This window comes from Mustela erminea, chromosome 4 (genome assembly GCF_009829155.1).
Source record: "Mustela erminea isolate mMusErm1 chromosome 4, mMusErm1.Pri, whole genome shotgun sequence".
NCBI lineage: Eukaryota > Metazoa > Chordata > Mammalia > Carnivora > Mustelidae > Mustela > Mustela erminea.
Window position 1 is genome coordinate 84,105,477 of NC_045617.1, and position 19,663 is coordinate 84,125,139.

A 19,663-nucleotide genomic window follows, 5' to 3' on the forward strand; every position below is an offset into this window, starting at 1 on the left:
TTCTCCTTTTGACACTTGTTTCTCTTGGCTTCCAAGACACTACATTTTCTAGGTGATTCTTCAGGGTAGGTTCTCCTCATTTCCTTCACCTCTAAATGTTAGAGGCTCCTGGGGCTCAATCCTGTATCTGTATTCAATCTTCACCAACCCACCGATGATCTCATTCAGTCCCATTGTGTTAAATGCCACGTGGCTTAGCCTAGGTTCCTCTAGAAGCAGAACCCTAACGAAAGGTTTGCGTGCAGGTAGTTTATTTGGGAATAAAATTCCGGGAGCAGAAATGAGGGACAGAGTGACACAGAAAGAGAGAAGAAAAGATAAACCAAGTCAAGAGTGCATTATTGAGCTGACCACCACCACTATGGAATACAGACCCTTTTCTCTACAGACGCTTCTAAGGAGATTCAGAACTGTCTGTCAAGGGATAAAAAGGGATCCACACTCACCCCTCAGCTTCCTTCCACCAGTGGTTAAGGGCGGCCCCATGAGCATCAATGCCCTCATAGTTCTGAGTTATACATATGGTGGCACTGAGGGAGTTTCCAGGGTTGTCCTACAGTCACCCTTGTACAGGAAGCAAGAGGTACACAGAGAGGTAGGGGGGAGGCACTTGTCCATTCATACCCATGGCAAATCTGCATGATATAAAGCTGGGGGAAGAGTCAGGGCCAAGAGAATTTAAGGAAATGTCTGAAATGCCACCTGTAACGCAATGGCTCTCAGCTTTCTACCTCTAGCCAGAGCCTCCCCCATTAAATTCCAGACTCGTGTATCCACTGCTTATTCCAGATTTCCACCTGGTTGTCTCCTCAAAACCTGCTCCATTCAGTCTCCCCCTCATTCCCCACCCCCCACGCATTTTCATTAATGGCAACTCTATCCTCCCAGATGTTCCTTCCTTCCAAAGCCAAGACCTTGGACTCATCCTTGAGTCTGCTCTACATACAATCCATCAGTAAATTAAGCTGGCTTGACTTTCAAAATATACCCAAAATCAGACGACTTCTAACCTCTACTCCTTGCCCAAGCCACACCGCCAGCCCTTGACGGGATTGCTGTCATTATCTGCTCAGGAGCCTTCCTGCTTCCTCACTTACCACTCACATCTCTTCTCCATTCTCTGCAGCGGCTAGTGAGTGTTCTAAAATACAAGTCAGATAATGTCGCTCCTCGCCATTTCCTTTCCCCTTCCCTGCTCTGTATTTCTCCATCACACTTATCACTATCTGACATAACACAGACCTCCCCTATTTACATATTTACTCTATTATTGTCTCCTTCTACTAAAATAACAGCAAGCATTTTTGTCTATTTTATCCCCAGGACCTAGAAAGGTGCCTGGTACATGGGCAGAGTACAATAAATATTCATTGACTAAAGATCATCTAGTTTAAGCCCATGCACTTGGCACATGAGAAAACTGTAGCCCAGAGAGATATGACTAGGCTAATTACACTGCACAGCCTTTTTTTTTTTTCTTTTCTTTTGCAAGGCCTTCTTGATGCCTCTACTGGTGTTCTGAATAGCTGGTCTCCATTTTCAGCAACATTAATCCTTAGTTATTATTATGGATGTTGCCGTCTAGCCAATCTGAGTAGCAGTCTGTAGTCAGGCTCAAATGCACCTCCACGAAATCACTAGAGAACAATCCCAAGGCATTGGAAGCGTAAGTAATCCAAGATCATACAGTATAAAGGCAGCAAGCAACAACTGAGGGGATTCAAGGTGAGGGAGAGTCTCGGGGGTGTTTTGAGAGAGAAGTGCAACACTGAGATTCCTGAGGGAAAAAGTGAGCATTTCAGGTGTGGGAGAAGCAAGGGCAAGGAAGACAATATCACTAACCCCTCATGCATGCCATTCTCTGCCCCTCCGTTCAGCGGAGTGGAATGGCCAGTGTGAGATGACTTTGGCATTGACCTGGACGGGTAGTTGTACTCGGCTATGTTCTATCTGTGTGATGTGGGCAAGTTACTTAATCTCGCTAAACCTACAAAATGAGGATGATGTTCCTGACCCCATTGTGCTGTGAGCATTACATGGAATAACATAAAAAGGAACTTAAAGGGGCGCCTGTGTGGCTCAGTGGGTTAAAGCCTCTGCCTTCCGCTCAGGTCATGATCCCAGGGTCCTGGGATCGAGTCCCACATGGGGCTTTCGGTTCAACAGGGAGCCTGCTTCCCTTCCTCTCTCTCTCTGCCTGCCTCTCCGCCTACTTGTGATCTCTGTCTGTCAAATAAATAAATAAAATCTTTTTAAAAAAAGGTACTAAAACAAAAAAAGTACTTTGTAGAATGACGTGGACAAGCAGTAAGAAAGTAATATCAAGGTTCTTGCTATGACTCTTTGAATGGAATCATGGGAGTGTGCAGCAGTAAGTGTCAGGTCTGATCAGGAGAACGTTGTGACTGGCATCAGGCACCATTAAGACGCAGAGGCCAGATAATGGAGGACACTGAATACCAAGGTGGAGTCTTGGCACTGTGATGTTAATAAAGGATCTTTTTTTTAATTGCACAAGGACTTTTTTTTAAGATTTTATTTATTTGAGAGAGACTAAGCGTGAGCAGGGGAGAGGGCGGGCAGAGAGAGAGAGAAGCAGACTCCCCAATGAGCAGGGAGCTTGATGCAGGGCTCAATCCCAGGACCCTGGGATCAGACCTGAGCCAAAGGCAGACACTTAACTGACTGAGCCAGCCAGTGTTCCCTGGTCAAGGATCTTGAAGGGAACACACAAGACTCAGTACCTGTGATGAAGACAACCTGATGCCCAGAAGACCAACCGAAAGGAGCAGGCTGCCGTCACCTAGCCCCCTGCAGGGCCCTGTTCATCTCCACCACTGTTCTTTCTCATCCTGTTGCAGGGACAGGTTTCAGGTCTTTGTATCTCCTGAAGTTCAGGACACAGTCATCCCTACTGTCAGAGCACAAGGCCTGGCCCATAGTCCGGCTCCCGGAGCATTCATTTTAGTCTCACTAACCTACACTGACCGCTATGGGAAAAATTCAAGTCTGTGATGATGGAAGCCTGAGTGGGGATAGTGGCCATGGGAATGGGCAGGGTCAAATCACAGAAAACCCGGGGGAGAGACAGTGATTGTTGCAATTCTTTTAACACAGAAATTCAAGAAAGCACAAGGGCACGTGGGTGTCTCAGTCAGTTACAGAGTTAAGCGTCTGCCTTAGGCTCAGGTCATGATCTTGGGTCCTGGGATGGAGCCCTGAATCAGGCTCCCTGCTCAGTGGGGAATCTGCTTCTCCCTCTGCCTGCGGCTCCCCCTGCTTGTGCTCATGCGCTCTCTCTCAGATAAATAAACAAAATCTTTTAAAATAAGCTAATTAATTAAATAAAACATGAAGTGGTGTTAGTAATAGGCTTGTGATTAATTCCCCTGATCCTATTCTGCTCAATTCTTCATTTAAAATTATGAGGGGACTGTCTCTGAAGTTTTCAAGCTAAGTCACTTCACAAACACTTATACAAGAGAATTAAAGACCTCAGGGCTTTAGGTCAAGTGACTGGTAGGCGAGTGGCTGGTCTGCAGCTCCCAGGCCACAACAGAGAATAATAGCAAGAAACCAGAATGTCTAGGCGCCTGGGTGGCTCAGTTGGTTAAGTGTCTGCCTTCGGCTCAGATCACGACCCTGGAGTCCTGGGTTCAAGTCCCATATCGGGCTCCTCCTGCTCTGCAGGGAGCCTGCTTCTCCTTCTCCCTCTGCCTACCACTCCCCCTGCTTGTGCGAGCTCTCTCTGTCAAATAAATAAATAAAATCTTAAAAACAAAACAAACAAAAAAAACCAACCAGAATGTCTGAGCCAGGCCTTGACCACCCCCAGGTGAGTGAAGGTGCCCATGGTGAGATTTCGCCCCCTTGCTGCTGTAGGAAGCTACCACCAGGCGCTCCACTCCTCACCCGGGGACTAAAACCGAAGATTGCCCATCTGAACATTATAAATTACCATTGTCAGAACTAGAGCAGAGATAAGAAAGACATTCTTTTAAAGGGCTCAGTGGCTCTGGGAGGCTAGGTAGTCCTGAAGGAATTTGGGCATACATTAAAATTGCAAGTTCCCAGGCCCCACCCCAAACCTCCTGAATCCCGATCTGTATTTAACAAGATTCCCAGGTGATTCCTGAGCAGATTACAATTGTAAAGCTGCCATGAAAGGGAGGGTCAGAGACAAGGAAAAGGAGGAGTCACGAAGGCTCAGGTGGCCCGTGTGCATCCAAGCACTACCTGGCCAGAGAAGAGGGTCTTGGCCAAAAGGCTGGGGATATTAAGGTCCATTGGTAAGGTCATCCCTGCTGTGGGGATGGGTGAGACTGGATACCCAGGCCAATGCTCTTCAGCTTCCAGGTCATCTGACCGCTCCTCGCAATAAACCTGTGCTCCCCAAACCCTACTCCAGTTACCACTTGGCTTCATTCAACCCCTAAGACACAATGTGCTGGGCATGTTGATGCAAAGATATTTTTGCATCTGACAGACATTTTTCTAGTTGAAAACTAAACTGGCATCTTCGATATACAAATCAAACCAAGTCAGGAGTGCCTGGGTGGCTCAGTGGTTTAGCCTCTGCCTTCAGCTCAGGTCGTGATCTCAGGGTCCTGGGATCCAGCTCCGAATCAGGCTCTCTGCTCAGCAGGGAGTCTGCCTCCCCCCTCTCTCTCTGCCTACTTGTGATCTCTCTCTGTCAAAAAAATAAATAAAATATTTAAAAACAAAACAAAAGACAAATCAAACCAAGTTAGAGGAGGGCACACTTCTGGAGTCTGATCAACGAAACTGGGTGATAATTAGACAGCCCTGTCCCGAAACAGCCCAGTGAGCCAGCAGGCTTCTTCCAATAACCATATCTCATCTCCACCCCGCCCCGATCCTAGAATTTCTACCTGTGTCATATAATTTGGCTCAGCTAGTCCTCTGGCGTCACTGGGCTGAATTCCGCACTACCACCTGCTAAGTTCCCTGAGGGCAGCCAAGGTCCTCCACAGAAAACAAACCTGAAAGGATCAGTGGCCTGGGTGCCAAGAACTTAAACCCAGAAAGGAAAGGAAGTGCCTGCAATAGAAGAAACCACCATTTCTTGTCTGGGGAGTATTTCGCTGAGGTTTTGGCATGGAAAAAAAACAGGAAGCAGAGTAAATGTAGACCAGTGAGGGAATCGCTAGGTGAATTAAGGCATAGGTATATCCCGAATATATCCAACATGGTGCTATGCAGTTATAGTCCACGCGGATTCCGTGTAGTAATCTGGAAAACACTCCTGATATATATTCTGTGACCATCAGAGTCTCAGCAGGAAACAGATGGCACAATCAAAATGGGGAACTTTGGAGAGAGCTTAATAAAGGGACTATTTGCAAAGGTGTGAGCCCCATTTGGAAAAACAACAGAGCAAAGGGGAGCTGTTTCCATTTCCAGGCAGTGTCTGAAGGGGTAAATGGGGCCCTTAGAGGAACAGGGGGAGAGAACTATCTGGAGAAAAGCCTCGCGGGGCCCCAGCCAGAAGCTGTGGCCTTCTTCCGTGGACTCAGCTCGTCTGCGGGGACCTGGAAGGGAGGGAGGTGGGGAAGGAATAGGTCTCAAACCCAGCCAGAAGCCAGGGAGGCAAAAGGGCACCCAGCAGACCGCTGGAGTGCAGAGCAGGGTGAAGGCGTTTGGTGAGAAAAACCTGCAGGAGCAAAGGATGGAAGATGCCCAGCACCGTGAATTTATGGGGAGGGCAAGCAAACCACGAGGCGAAACTGCAGTCCGGATACTCCAGAGATGTCAACACCACATACGCATCAGAGAGATCCAAGGGAAATCTACCCAAAAGGCAATCATGACCGTAGGAAGACACTGGGGACCGGACTGCGGATTTTGGTAAGATGGAGGGTTGTTGACTTTCAACGACTGAGAACGTGGCTACGTTCCTTTTCTAATCAAGCGCAGTCAATAGAGGCGAGCTGAGGAAGAGCGTCTAGGGAGGGGGTGGGGTCAGGCAGCCCTTAGGGGCACCTTCTGGTATCCTTTCCGATCGCTTCGCTGAACCAGAGGGAGAGCAGACTTGTGCAGTCAGAGAGCAGGTTAGTGGCAGGCTGGGAGGCAATCTGGATGGGCTCTCCCCAAACCCACGCAGGCTTCCAAGCGCTCCTCGCCTCTCCATTCGGCCCCACGCCACCCCTCCGCGCCTCCCCCCTCCTCAGCCCCCTCCCCCTTTTCTCTGCTGCGGCAAATCCTTGAGCTACTCGGAGACTCGAGACGAAGCAGCTCAACAACCTCACACCCTTAATCTCACTGTCTGAATGATAAATCCTGCAGGACAGCTCGTTCCATTCAAGCCCTTCACACTCTCCTTTGAGTAGCTGGGTGGTCTCTTCCGCCGAAGCGGGGGCTGCTTGCCCTTCCTTCCACTTAGCATTCCCCCAGGAGTCGAGGACTTCCCGGGAGCCAGGCATTCGCCTCCAAAACAATATCCAGCTACGACACGGCCCTCCCAACCCCCTTTCAGGGCCAGACCATAAAATAAAGCCGCGTGGGCCTTGCACCCCTGGACAGAATCCTTTGTCTGGGTTGGAAACAGCCTGAAAAGATGAAAGGGGGCCTCCACTACGACCTCTTCACCTCTTGTTATCTTGTGCCCACTCCCTTTAGACTCTCTGAGGCAGACAGCAGCATTTTCCCATGGTCGCCGGGGTTAACAACGTCTTAGCAGCTAGCAGAGAGCGGAATGTGAGGAATGTACCTGCCTAAGGGGCGATTATTTTCATCAAGGACAGGCTGAAATGGATAATGAGGTCAAAAACAAACGCCATCTCTTTCTCAAAGCACTCTGTAAAGAGAGGCTATTAGATATAGTTCATTAGCTAGGGGGGTGGGGGATAGAGAGCTACTTTTTCGACCGCTTGAAGAGAGAGGAAGGCATTTTGCCAAGCTGAGATTCTTTCCGGGGCGGGGGCGGGGGGGGGGCGCTAAGTTTGGATGCAGATTCAAGCCTTTATAGATCTGAGTTTCAGGTACCGGCAACAGGTGACATCTGGACTGGAAAGGAAGATTTGCAGAAGAATGTATCACAATGACACAAGTGGGGTCCGTGGTAAAACACACACACACACACACACACACACAAAACACCTAATACCCCAAAATCGAATTTGGAAAACTGACGAACCAGAGTTTACATGTCAAAATACAAAAATACATGTATCATGTGTTAGCATCTTCCTACAATGGTCCCCTTCCCCATCATCGCAGTTCAGGCACTAACTCCCCACCCCCACCCCCAGATTTTATCATGACTTGTAAACTGGAACCTCCTCAGCCCTTTCCCTTCCAACCCGTCCTGCATCCCCACACAGGCTCATCTTAAACCACATGTTATCTGCACCCTCAAAAACCTTCATGGCTCACCAAGGCGGAATATGGAAAAAAGGTATGTGCTTCCCTTTTTCTTGATATCACCACGAAATGGAAATTTAAACTCTATGCCATGTAAAGCTTTTCAAAATCGGAGCCTAAGTAACTTTCAATTTGGAACAGCCCCCTCCCCCACGCTATCCCCCCACCACACACATATTTCAAAGACCACTTGCCCATAATAACCCCCAACTTTGCAACCGAGTTCTCAAGGCAAATACCCTGGGCTGTGTCAGTGGACAATAAACTCTTCTTTGGGGTTAATTTTCCCATGGCAAACAAAACAAAACAAAACAAAACAAAAAAACGGAACTTCAGGCTCGGCTTAATTTACGCACAATCACTTGCTGGAACACCGTGGCGAGGTAAAGGCTGAAACCAAACGGGGTGGCCTCCCAAGACTCGCCCTTCAGACAGGAGGGGCCTGGACGTGAACACACAAACAGACATGTGAGAAAAATGTGCACACCTCCAAAATAACAAATCCACAAAGTAAAGGGAAAGGAACCAATCAGGAAGATAGGCTGCAGTGGGTAAGAGTGTAGGTGTTTCCTAACCTGGGCGAGTCTCTTCACGGCTCCTGGGCCTCAGCTTCCTCACCGATAAAATGGATTGTTGTTTTAAAATAGGAGATGTAGGAGCGCCTAGGTGGCTTAGTCGTTAAGCATCTGCCTTCGGCTCTGGTCATGATCCCAGGGTCCTGGGATCGAGTCCCGTATTGGGGTCCCTGTTCTGCGGGGAGCCTGCTTCTCCCTCTCCCACTCCCCTTGCTTGTGTTCCCTCTCTCGCTGTGTCTCTGTCAAATAAATAAATAAAATCTTTTAAAAAATAAAATAGGATATGAGTAAAGCACTTAGCAGGCTGCATGGCATACAGTCGGTAAGTTCTATGAATGTTAGGTTTGATGACGATGATATAGACGAACACTTGCAAAAGTTCTTTGCAGAAAAAAACAAGTTCCCTGACCAGGCTTGTGCTCACTCAGGCTTTGTACCTTTGCCCCAGCTCCTCTCTGGGTTTGGAATGTACTCTCCCCTCCTCCTATCTCTGTTCAAAGGACACCTTCCTGGCCCAGCCCCTCACTCCCAGACCAGCCAAAGGAATTCCTCCCCCTATTAAGGGACCATAGCTCCATGATGGCGTTTCTCACTTTGTATTAATAATGACTTGCTTAGATGTTGGTCTCCAGAGTTAGAATATTAACCTCTAACACTATTATTAGCTTTGGAATTCTCAGTGTCCAGCACAATCCTAGATCTAACTCGCCCATATGGGTGCTTTAAAAGTATCTGTGGAAGGAATGCACAAAGAAAGAACAGAGAAGTGGCCGTACATTGTGTGGTTTCACACCAAAACCCAGCCACCTCATCCCTCCACTGTCAGACCCCTGCAGACACCTGTTTGAGAGAACTCCCGCTCCTAGAGTCTCCCTGGGACCTAGGAGGGCATGACTGCATTTTCAGCTGTTGTCTCCACCCCACCTTGCGTGACCTGCTGACCAGCTGGAGATGCCACAAGGAGCATGACTCGGGGTGGCCAAAAGATGGTTTTGTCCCCAAATGACAGAATTCAGTTACAGGTTAGTGCCCAAGCTGCTACTGTAGGAAGTGCCTGCAAATCGATCCGTAGAACTTAGTTTACCAACACCAACAACTCGGTGGGCTGGCATTCTCTTTAGCTCCCAGAAGGCTCAGAGGAAGAAGGTAATAACTGATCGCTTTCCATTTTTGTCCACTAGTCAAGAAAGGCACAAACGATCCTGGTTCTTCTTCCTAATTCCGAGTATTCATCAAATTCAAGGGGACAGATGGTCTGTGGTCTTGCAATAGGACAAAGATACTGGGTCCTCATGGGAATAAAGCCGGTGACCTCCAGTTCATTAGCACCTGTGACATCAAAGCAAACTTAATGGGCCCCAGCCAGAGCTTTGGGGCTGCTGGAGACCTAACACAGGGAGGTAATACTGGAGAGGGGATATAAGACGTGATTATTATGGGACACCTGGGTGGCTCAGTCGGTTACGCACCTGCCTTCCACTCAGATCACGATCCCAGGACCCTGGGAAAAAGTCTTGCATCAGGCTCCTTTCTTGGCAGGGAACCTGCTTCTCCCTCTGCCTGCCGCTCCCCCTGCTTGTGTTCTCTCTCTCTCATTCTGACAAATAGATAACTAAATCTTTTTAAAAGGAAAGAAAGAAATGATTAGTTATGAAATGATCCCGTTAGATTCACTTTAGAAATTTACCACATATTCACTGTGGGAATATGCAGGTATGTAAAGGTAAGTCAGAGGATGGTGGTAGGAGGATTAAATGTGACCACGTAACCTGCATGTAGTGAGTAACACCTTATTAAAAGGTAGTGGAAAGGGGCGCCTGCTTGGCTCAGTGGGTTAAGCCTCTGCCTTCAGCTCAGGTCATGGTCCCAGGGTCCTGGGATCAAAGCCCCGAATAGGGCTCTCTGCTCGGTGGGGAGCCTGCTTCCTCCTCTCTCTCTCTGCCTGCTTCTCTGCCTGATTGTGATCTCTGTCAAATAAATAAATAAAATCTTAAAAAAATAAAATAAAATAAAAGGTAGTGGAAAGCTCCAGACATACAGCCGGAGTAGTGGTGGTCCAGTAAATAAGCAGAAATTAGGAAATGTGCACGCCTGTGGGTTAGGAAGGGAAGGGAAAGGGGAGGATCCCTGCTCTAGGAAAAATGCTGGTCTCCAGGCAAGGCAGGGGAAAGGACTGAAGTGAAGAGATGGGTGTCAAAGGTGATGAAGTCATCTATCACTAAGTCTGGGAGTTCCCTGCTCTCTAACAGTCCCCACCTTCCTCTTTTTTTTTTTTTTTAAATATTTTATTTATATATTTGACAGACAGAGATCACAAGTAGGCAGGAAGGCGGGGAGCAGGCTCCCCACCGAGCAGAGAGCCCAATGCAGGGCTCGATCCCAGAACCCCGGGGATCATGACCTGAGATGAAGGCAGAGGCTTTAACCCACCAAGCCACCCAGGTGCCCTTCCCTTTTTAAATGATTTTATTTATTTATTTATGTCTCAGAGAGAGAGAGCCCAAGTGGGGCCGCAGCAGGCTCCCCACTGAGCAGAGCGCTATGTGGGACTCGATCTCAGGACCCTGGGATCATGACTTCAGCCAAAGGCAGACACTTAACGTACAGACCAACCCAGGCACCCTATATTTTAAGTTCTTGAGGGAAATCTTGGACATCATCAAATCCCACCACACCATTTTATCAGGGAGGGAATTGGGGCCCAGAGAAAAGGATAAACTTTGCCCCAGGTCATGGTTCTAGTCCTGCCTCTGCCACCAAGGAGCTGTGAGGCTTTGGGCAAGTCACTCTCCCTTTCCCAGCCTGTAGTTTCCTTCTCGGTAAAATGAGAGGTTTGCAGTATTTAGAGATCGAAGTTGCCTTCTACTGACTTTTGCTGTATTAAAATAATAGTTCTGGGGCGCCTGGGTGGCTCAGTGGGTTAAAGCCTCTGCCTTCGGCTCAGGTCATGATCTCAGGGTCCTGGGATCAAGCCCCACATCAGGCTCTCTGCTCCGCAGGGAGCCTGCTTCCTCCTCTCTCTCTGCCTGCCTCTCTGCCTACTTGTGATCTCTGTCAAATAAATAAAATCTTAAAAAAAAATAATAATAGTTCTTTCTACCGCTCTCAAGTGTAGACATCGGATCCCTCCCTTCCTGTTCCCCAACACCCCCCACACACACACACCCATCTCACACACAAAAAGTCAAGAAAGACATGTCTGGATACCTTTTGAGCTTAATTTTAATGGAATGATAGTTTTCAGTGGGGGTAAGGACAAGAAGAGAGTGGTCCCAGAGAAGAAAGTGCCAGATGCTGAGTGTTCCTGGGTGCGTGCCCAGTCAGTGTGCCCAGCCCCTATGATCCAGTCCCGGCAGGGCCAAGTGCCGGCAGCACAGCGGGGATAAATAAGGCCAGCGATCACCCCTTACATGGCCATCCCCGAGCTGCCCGGAATCCCTGGGATTACGCAGACTTCTGGAGGACTTGGAGCAAGTGCACATCACCTGCTGTGGCCACAAGTGTGCCTGGACTTCGGCAGCCTCCGTCTTGTGACTGAGGAATCTTTAAATGGAAGCTCTGAGCTCACAAAAAAAGAACATGTCTCCCTGATGTCACACAGTTGCTGCCAATTCATCAGCTCCAGTTAAAGGTCAGAGAGGGGGAAGCCACTGCTCCAGGGTCCTGCGGCTGCTCCCTGGGATGGGGCTTCCCTTCCAGCAGGCTTTCCGCCAGCCACCCAGGCCGGGCCAGCGGTGGAAGCCGAGCTGAGGGCTGTTTGCATTTCCAGGGCACGCACAGAGGCAGTCCTAAGGCCTGCTTAGCTGCTGCTGCTGCCTGTCGCAGTCCTGAAGCTCTTCATCTCCAACCCCCGAGCCCCCCACCTCTCCCCCCCACCCCCGGGCCTCTCCAGCCGCTGCCCTCTCCAGCAGTCACGGCACACCCTGGAACCTAAGGGGCCTTCCCTAGGATCGCTTCAAGGATAAAAGCAATTTGGCACAGAAGTTCCTGGGGTATTTGAATAACTGAAGGCAGTTTCGAAGGGAAGAATAGGATTCCCCGGATTCCAGGATTCCAGGTGACAGCTCACTCCCAACGCTTCCAAGGAGGGAGCTTTTTTCAAGTTCCTTAACCTCTCTGAGCTTGCTTCCTGACTTGGAAAATGAGGCCAAGAATACTTAACCTCACAGGGTTTTCCTGAGGAGTCAATGTGAAGCTTGGCTACAGGGCCTGGCATGTTGTAAGTGCTCAACAGATGTCAGCTTGGAACTGAGACACGCAGAGAGAACTGGACAAATCATTTCATCCCTGAGTCTTCACTTCCTCATCTGTCCAATGGGGATAATAAGCATATGTAAGTGAGAGGGTCGCTGCCAGGATTCTGGGAAACACACAGCAATGAACAGAGCATCAAAAACAATAGATGTTGGCCACTGGAACTCGCCTCTCCATCAAACTGGGATCCACAGGGAAGGCCTACTGTAGTCGTGATAAAACACCTTCTCCAAGCCTGACACAATCCTCGGCCCCCTACGAGTCATAATCCAGAGTTAAAGAGGAGACATGGGAAAAACGTGTATATGGTTCAAACATAAGCACAGAAAAAAAAAAATTTAATTCGTTTTTAGAGCTTTCCCTTTTGGGGGGACTGTTTTCAAGTGTGGCCTAAGTTTCTAAGGAGAAGAGAAAGATGATAAAAGTTACATGGGTGCAAGAGAGAGGATTCAGTGGGGCGACCACAGGGAGCCGGTAGATGGAACCACAAGTGACATCAAGGAGGAGGAGGAGGAGGCTAAAATAACTGAGTAATAAGATAGCAGTAGATTTCTCTAGAACTGGAAGGGACCCCAGACTAGTTCTCTACTTCAGATGTAAAAAACGGGGCACCTGGGTAGCTTAGTCGGTTAAGCAACTGACTTTTTTTTTAAAGATGTATTTATTTGAGAGAGAAAGAGAGAGAGAAATAATGAGCAGGGGGAGGGGCAGAGGAAGAGGGAGAGAGGGGAAGCACACTCCTAGGTGAGCAGGGAGCCTGATGTGGGGCTTGACCTCAAGACCCTGATATCAGGACTTAAGCCAAAACCAAGAGTCGGAGGCTTAACAGACTGAGCCACCCAGATGCCCCAGGCATTTGACTGTCATTCTCAGATCAAGTCTTGAGTGCAGAGTTGTGAGTTCAAGCCCTCCCTGGGCTCCAGGCTGGGTGTGGAGCCTACTTTTTAAAAATATGTATTTTTTTTTAAGGTAATAAAGGTAAAGAACAGACCTGGAAAGACAGTCTGCTCAGAGAGGGTCACCATGCTTACCCAATGCTGACTGATTGCGGTTCTCCTTCTTGGGCACCCTGGGTGCCCCCAAACACAGACTGCTGCCTCAGTGACTGACTGGAGGCTGCCCTCTCCTAGCCAGTCTGCTGCCAACCCGAGATCCCCCTCCTCCCTGGCATCTCCCATCCTTTGTTTCTGGCACAGGGATGTCCTGGGTGAGGCTTTTCTTCAGAGCTCCTCAGTCCCTCTCAGGATGCTCTCACAGTGTCCCCAGCAGGTGAGCCCTGGCAGTCTCTTCCTGTGTCTTTCCGGTCAGCCTTAAGACAAAGACATTCAAGGCTCTTGGTTTCATATTTCCACAGGCTATTAATATTTTAATGACAAGACCTAGAGAGTCAACATAAATATATCAAATTCTGTAAACATTTCTTGAGCCTCTGCCTAATTACCAGACACTACTCTAGTCCTTCTGCTTTCTCACAGCTAGCCTATCAACTTCCCGGAGGCCTCAGATAAGAAGCCCTCGAGAATCACAGCAAGACCCTCCACATCCTCCTACCCTTCAAATCCTGCCCAAAGACCAAGTATTGTGAGATCTTTTTCTGTCTCCCACACGTGCTTCTCCCTCCCTGTTTCAACTGGGCACCTCACCTCAGTCCTTCCTAGTCTGTACCCCTGCATAATCGCATCTTCCTTGAAAGCCTCCTTCATCACATTATCCAACCCCCCCCCCCCACTCCATCCAAATCCTTCAATGGCTTCCCCCCAGATTTCATTCAAGGTTTTCAAACTCTCTGGAGAGGGATTTACTCAGAGAGCCCTGCTTTACCCATGCCAGGGGTTTCAGGGGAGGAAGGAGGAGGGAATCTGGGTATCAGTCTGTGACTAGAGGTCTGTGTACCCAGCAGGGCTTTAGCGCAATGTGGCCAGGGCAAAAATCTGAATCATAGTCAATGAGGGCAGCCAAATTCCTATCTGGGAAATCAGGGCAGTCTGAAGGGTGAGGCCAAGCCGTAAACAGAATGAGTAATGAGGTCAGGAGCTGGTGGGGACCAGAATCATGTCTAGATGCAGTTTAAGGAAACGGAAATGGTACAGGACTGAGGCTGTGGATTGAATTATAAGAAGGTATGCTGCTCTATGCGGGGATGGGGGCGGAAGGAGCAGTCCTCCAAATCTGCCCTTCCTCTGGCCCTGTTCTTTGGGTTTCCACGTGTGTGGAAATGCCTTTCTTCCCTGCCGCCGAAGTTTCCCACGCTTCCCAGGGCCCCAGCACTGCCAAGAGACTTGTCCAAGGTAGTGTGGTGGAGGATGGGGAAACAGAGCTCCGTCTCCCACCTCACAGGGGATGTGCTAGGGAAGCAAGCTTAATCTCATATTCGCAGGTTCGGAGACTGACCTCACCTCTCCACATCTCAGATGCCTCATCTGTAAAGCGAGGACAATAATAACACTACTTTGTAATAGTGTTACATAATAATAAGACTACTCTGAGGATTAGCCAAGCAAATATTTGTAAAACGCTTAGAACAGTGCTTGGCACTTAGTAAATGCTGTATAAGTGTTAGTTAAATAAAAATAAGGTGCACAGCTGGTAAATAGGGCCAGTACTCAAAGTCAGTTCTAATTTTAACATTCGAGTCCTTAGATCCTCCACTCAGGTCAACAGCAGGTTATGATGGGCTAAGCTGACTATAGGGCTTTCAAAAATTAGTTTTCGTGTCAACTGAGAATAGAAAAACACGCTGTTGGCTTATTTTACTTGGGCACAATGGAAATATCACTCGAGTTAGTGCCCTTTCCTTTTCTAGGAAACCACTAAGAAATCCAGAAGGACCAGTTAAAATAAGTTTCCATCCCAAATTTAATAAACCTTTCAAAAAAAAAAAAAAAGTCAAACTCAGAAAATGACTGAGTTCAGAAAAGAACAGCATAGGAGCACCTGGCTGGCTTAGTCGGTGGAGCAGGGGACTCTTGATCTCAGAGTTGTGAGTTCAAGTCTCAAGCTGGGTGTAGCGACAACTTAAAAAAAAAAAAAAAGGATCAGTGTATACTAGGGTAGCTGGGTTTAGTCTGGCAAGGGTCAAGGCTACAGCTCTCCTAGGAGAGGTAGCCAGAGAGCAGATAACACAGAGGAAGAAACATTGTATTTATTTTCCAAAACTGTGGGGGGAAGGGGTATGGAAAAGAAAGAGGAGAGGGAGAACATGAGTGTTTCCTCTGCAAGATGATTAAAAAAAAAAAGGGACTGAGTGTATTGTTCAATAGCTCAGTAGCAATTCAAAGATACTGCAAACGGCTGCTTGCTTTACCAATCTATCAACCAGAAATCTTTATTAACTGAGCCTCTCACTCGACTACAATATGGCACTAATAGATGTTTGAAAATGACGACCTCGATAGAAGGCAAAATCCTAAACAGCTTTCTGAAACAAGAGAGAGAAGATGAAATGAAGCTTGGTATGGTTTGCGACAAGTGTATTTTATTGTATTCTAATTTTTCCCAAACAAGCAATATTTTTGTCATTTTGTACGGGGTGATTTATACGCCCTCTGTTAACTCTCTATCCACCCTAACAATAGGTTGCCTGATTAGGATTGGTATCAGGGTTTAATAAATATTCCTTTTCTCTGAACACACTTTCCCCATTACTTGCTTCCGTGTTCCCTCGCCCTATTCTTGATGCCTGTCTCTGCCAGAACGTGACCCAAAGGGTTCTCCACTACCTTGAATCTTCCCCAAAGGAGCTGTCCCTGGCCTTCCCAGCCAGCTGACCCTGGCTTTGCACACTTTCATGCTGGGGTGGAATTTTGAGGATGGCGCTCTCTTTCTCTTAAGAGCCCGAGGAAGGACACCAGCCCGGGTAGAATGCAAGGGAAGAGCACAGCTCTTCGGAGGTGAGGCCTCGGGGCGCGGGGCGGCGACAGCTGAGTGGCGGGGAGCACGTGGCTGTCCTGGAACAGAAAGAGAGCCGCAGGGACCGCCCCCGGGACACCCGAGACACAAAACAGAACCCAGCTCGTGCCCGCCGGGCCCCGGATCGCTCAGGCACGGAGGAGGTTCTCCCGCCTTTTCTAATTACCTTCCCATTCCTGTCGCGCCCCTCCTCGGCCCGCACTTCGGGCTCCGCATACCACAGGGGTTAGACACAAATACAATCCATACATGGACTCCATCCTCGGGTCACAGCGCTTGCTTACCAGCGCGGACGGCCGATGGCCCGGGCGCTCACCTCCCTTCCCCACCACCGACTCTGCTGGTAAACACCAGTCACTGGGTAACACCCTCAATCAGACGCCTTGGGGCTATTATTCATCACCGACTAACCTTCAACCAACTCCATCTTCACAGGCCTCCCCCCAGAAGAGAGGAAATTCCACAGCTCTGAGGTGATGTGAAACGTGTTCTGCACGCCCCGGCTCTTTCTTTCTCACTCTCCCCAGCCAGTTCCCAAACTGGGTTTCCCGGGCCCCCCTGGACGCGGTCTTCCCCGGTTTCCCAACCCCCTCCACTCCTTTCCCTCTCCATTTTACACACTGTAACCTGATAGGCTGGAAATGCAGCCTCTTTCATCTTCCATTTCCCACATCCTGAAAGTCCGGAGAGAAGGAGCCCACCCAGATAAAGGCATTCCAAGTATGTGCGTCCCCATCCCCCTATAACTCCATTCACAAAGCAGATTACTAAAGGCCCGGGGCTCCCGGGAGGCCCTACGCCCCTCCCCCATCCCGGCGCCCCAGCACCCCCCACCCCCACCCCCAAGAGTTTACTCATTCCAGGCCCTCACTCCTCACCCGCACAAAAATCTAAGTCCACAGGCCTAGAACCAAAAATTAACTTTTCCCTGGACTCTGATCCTAAGGGAAGCTTTCAAACTTCACTCTGATTGGGACTGCCGGGGCTGGAGATTCTGCTGCCTACCCTTCATCTGTCCCGGAGTTAGCATTTCTAGATAAGAAGGCTCAGGGAAAATGTGTCTTTGGACCAGGGGGAAAAGATACAAGTGTAACATGTGATGTTTCAAGAGGACTAACTCGTGTCTCCGGGAAAGATCACAGACTGTTCTAATCCAGAGACATTTCCTTCCAACAGAAATTGTTTGGAGGCCAGAGGAAAAGATGCTTTATTTGAGGGGATAAGCAGAGAACGGGTGTGTGTGGGTGTCTGTGTGTCTGGGGAGGGAGGCTCTGGTAGCATTTTTGTTTAGAAGTTTCTTGAGTCCAAATATCCTACTATAGTTCTTCACCACCTGGAAATGAGTGATTATAAAACATGCCCCCAGCTAACGTCATTAGTTCCCCTGTCCTGAGTTGTCACGGATGGGGAAAGGGAGGGCAGGAGCAGCCTCCCTGACCTTAACCACAAAGGTTAGGAAGTACCCCCCCACACCTTACCCCCAAATACCACCACCACCACCACCCGGCCAACAATCATCCCCTTTCACTATGGATGATAAATTCTCTTATCTGTCCTTCAGAGAGAATGGGAAAAACACTTGAATCTGTACCAGGTCTGGTATAATCAGTTTTCTGAGTTTACCAGTCATTGTGTGAAACAGGATTTCCCGTGTCAAAGAATGCCCCCCAATCCTGGTACCATGGAGTATATTGAATAAATTATAAACCATATTGTCTTTGCAACTCAGGAGAGCTAACGTGCTTGATGCACTAGCATGGGCCCGAAAATACGCTCAAATCCTGGCCCATGTCAGTGTGTTGGGTCATGTATTCAACAGATCTAATGATTACTTAAGAAGTCCCTTGGAATTCCAAGAAGAATTCAAGAGCCCAGACCTGGGAGATGCGGTCATGATGATAAGAAATTAGACTGTGGCGGAACAGCCACATGGCCCTGTGGTGCTAAGGGGAAACGCGTACTGCTGCCCAGCTCCTGGACTGGCCCACGTTTGCAATCTGCAGTAAGGCAACCTGTTCCCTGTACCATGCTGCTAAGAGGCCAGCTCCATGGGCTCGGCCTCCTTAACCAACAGCAACACAAAGGGGTGCACTGGCCGCTTGCAGCTCTGAGCAAGTATTACTCTCTCAGAGCCTCGGTTTCCTTCTCTGTAAAATACCAATTTCTGCTAATCCAAGTGTGAGCCCCAGTCCCACAGCCAGGCTTTACCTGGGAGCTAGCTAGCAAGGCAGAATTCCACCCCACCCCAACGGATTGCATTTGAGCAGGATCCTCTCGTGATTCCTGGGCACCTTACAATTTGAGATGCTCTGGCCTTAGCCTCAGGACCTCGGGGGTCCTCTTTCCAGTTCTGGAATTGTCCAATCTCATGAAGTGGTTTCCAGAGAAGTTTTTCTTTGCTGATAAATGGTTTTTCTTCTTTCTTACACCTCTTTTCTTGGCGTAAGTAAGTAGGTCTTGGGAGACTTACTGTCTCCCCTGCCAAGGAACTCCAGTTTCAGTAGGTATTGGATTTGCCTGAAAAGCTTGTATAAAATGCAGATTCCTGAGCCCCATCAAGAAACACCGACTCAGTGGGGGCCAGAGAATCTGCATTTCCACCAAATTCCATGCATTTCCATTTTTATTATGGAACATTTCAAACATTTAAAAAAATAGACAAAATAGTAATGATGAGCAATCGTGTTTCAAAATCCAGCTTCAACAATGATCAACTCAAGGTCAATTTTGTTTCACTCAGATCGTATTTAAAAAACGATTGTGGGGCGCCTGGGTGGCTCAGTGGTTTGGGCTGCTGCCTTCGGCTCGGGTCATGATCTCAGGGTCCTGGGATAGAGCCCCGCATCGGGCTCCCTGCTCCACAGGAAGCCTGCTTCCCTCTCTCTCTCTCTCTCTCTCTCTGCCTGCCTCTCTGCCTACTTGTGATCTCTGTCAAATAAATAAATAAAATCTTAAAAAAAAAAAAAACCGATTGTATGTAGACCTTCCCGGTGTTCTGAGTTCCCCCTCATCTAACCACCTCTAGTCCATTTTTTAAAAAAAGTAATCTCTCTGCCCAAAGTGGGACTCAAACTCATGACCCTGAGATTGAGAGTCACGTACTCTGTGGGCTGAGCCAGCCAGGTGCCCGACCTGTAGTCTCTTAAAGCTCAGCTTGTTCTCCTTGAGGGCAAGAGTTGTATGTGTTGTATTGTCTTGGAGTCCCTACCACCCGACACTGCCTGGCTCATGTAGGCACTCAGAAAATGTACGCAATAGTGAATTAAAAAGAACCTTAAAGTAAAATATATTACCGTCTACCTGGATGGTTTAAGATGGAGATAATTGGGACCACCCGATCCCCCATTTCTTTTCAATTATTTGCCTGTGATGCCTTTTTCAGTTCGAGAAATTAAGGCCTCAAAATACATCTCACCAAAGTGAAAGAACTGGCGGGAAGTTTCCAGAAGTCCTTGTTGACATCCGTTTCGTACTGGTTTCTACATTGCATAAACGATTTTTGTGTTTGTGTGTGTGCGGTAGGAAAAAAGGTAGGAAAATAG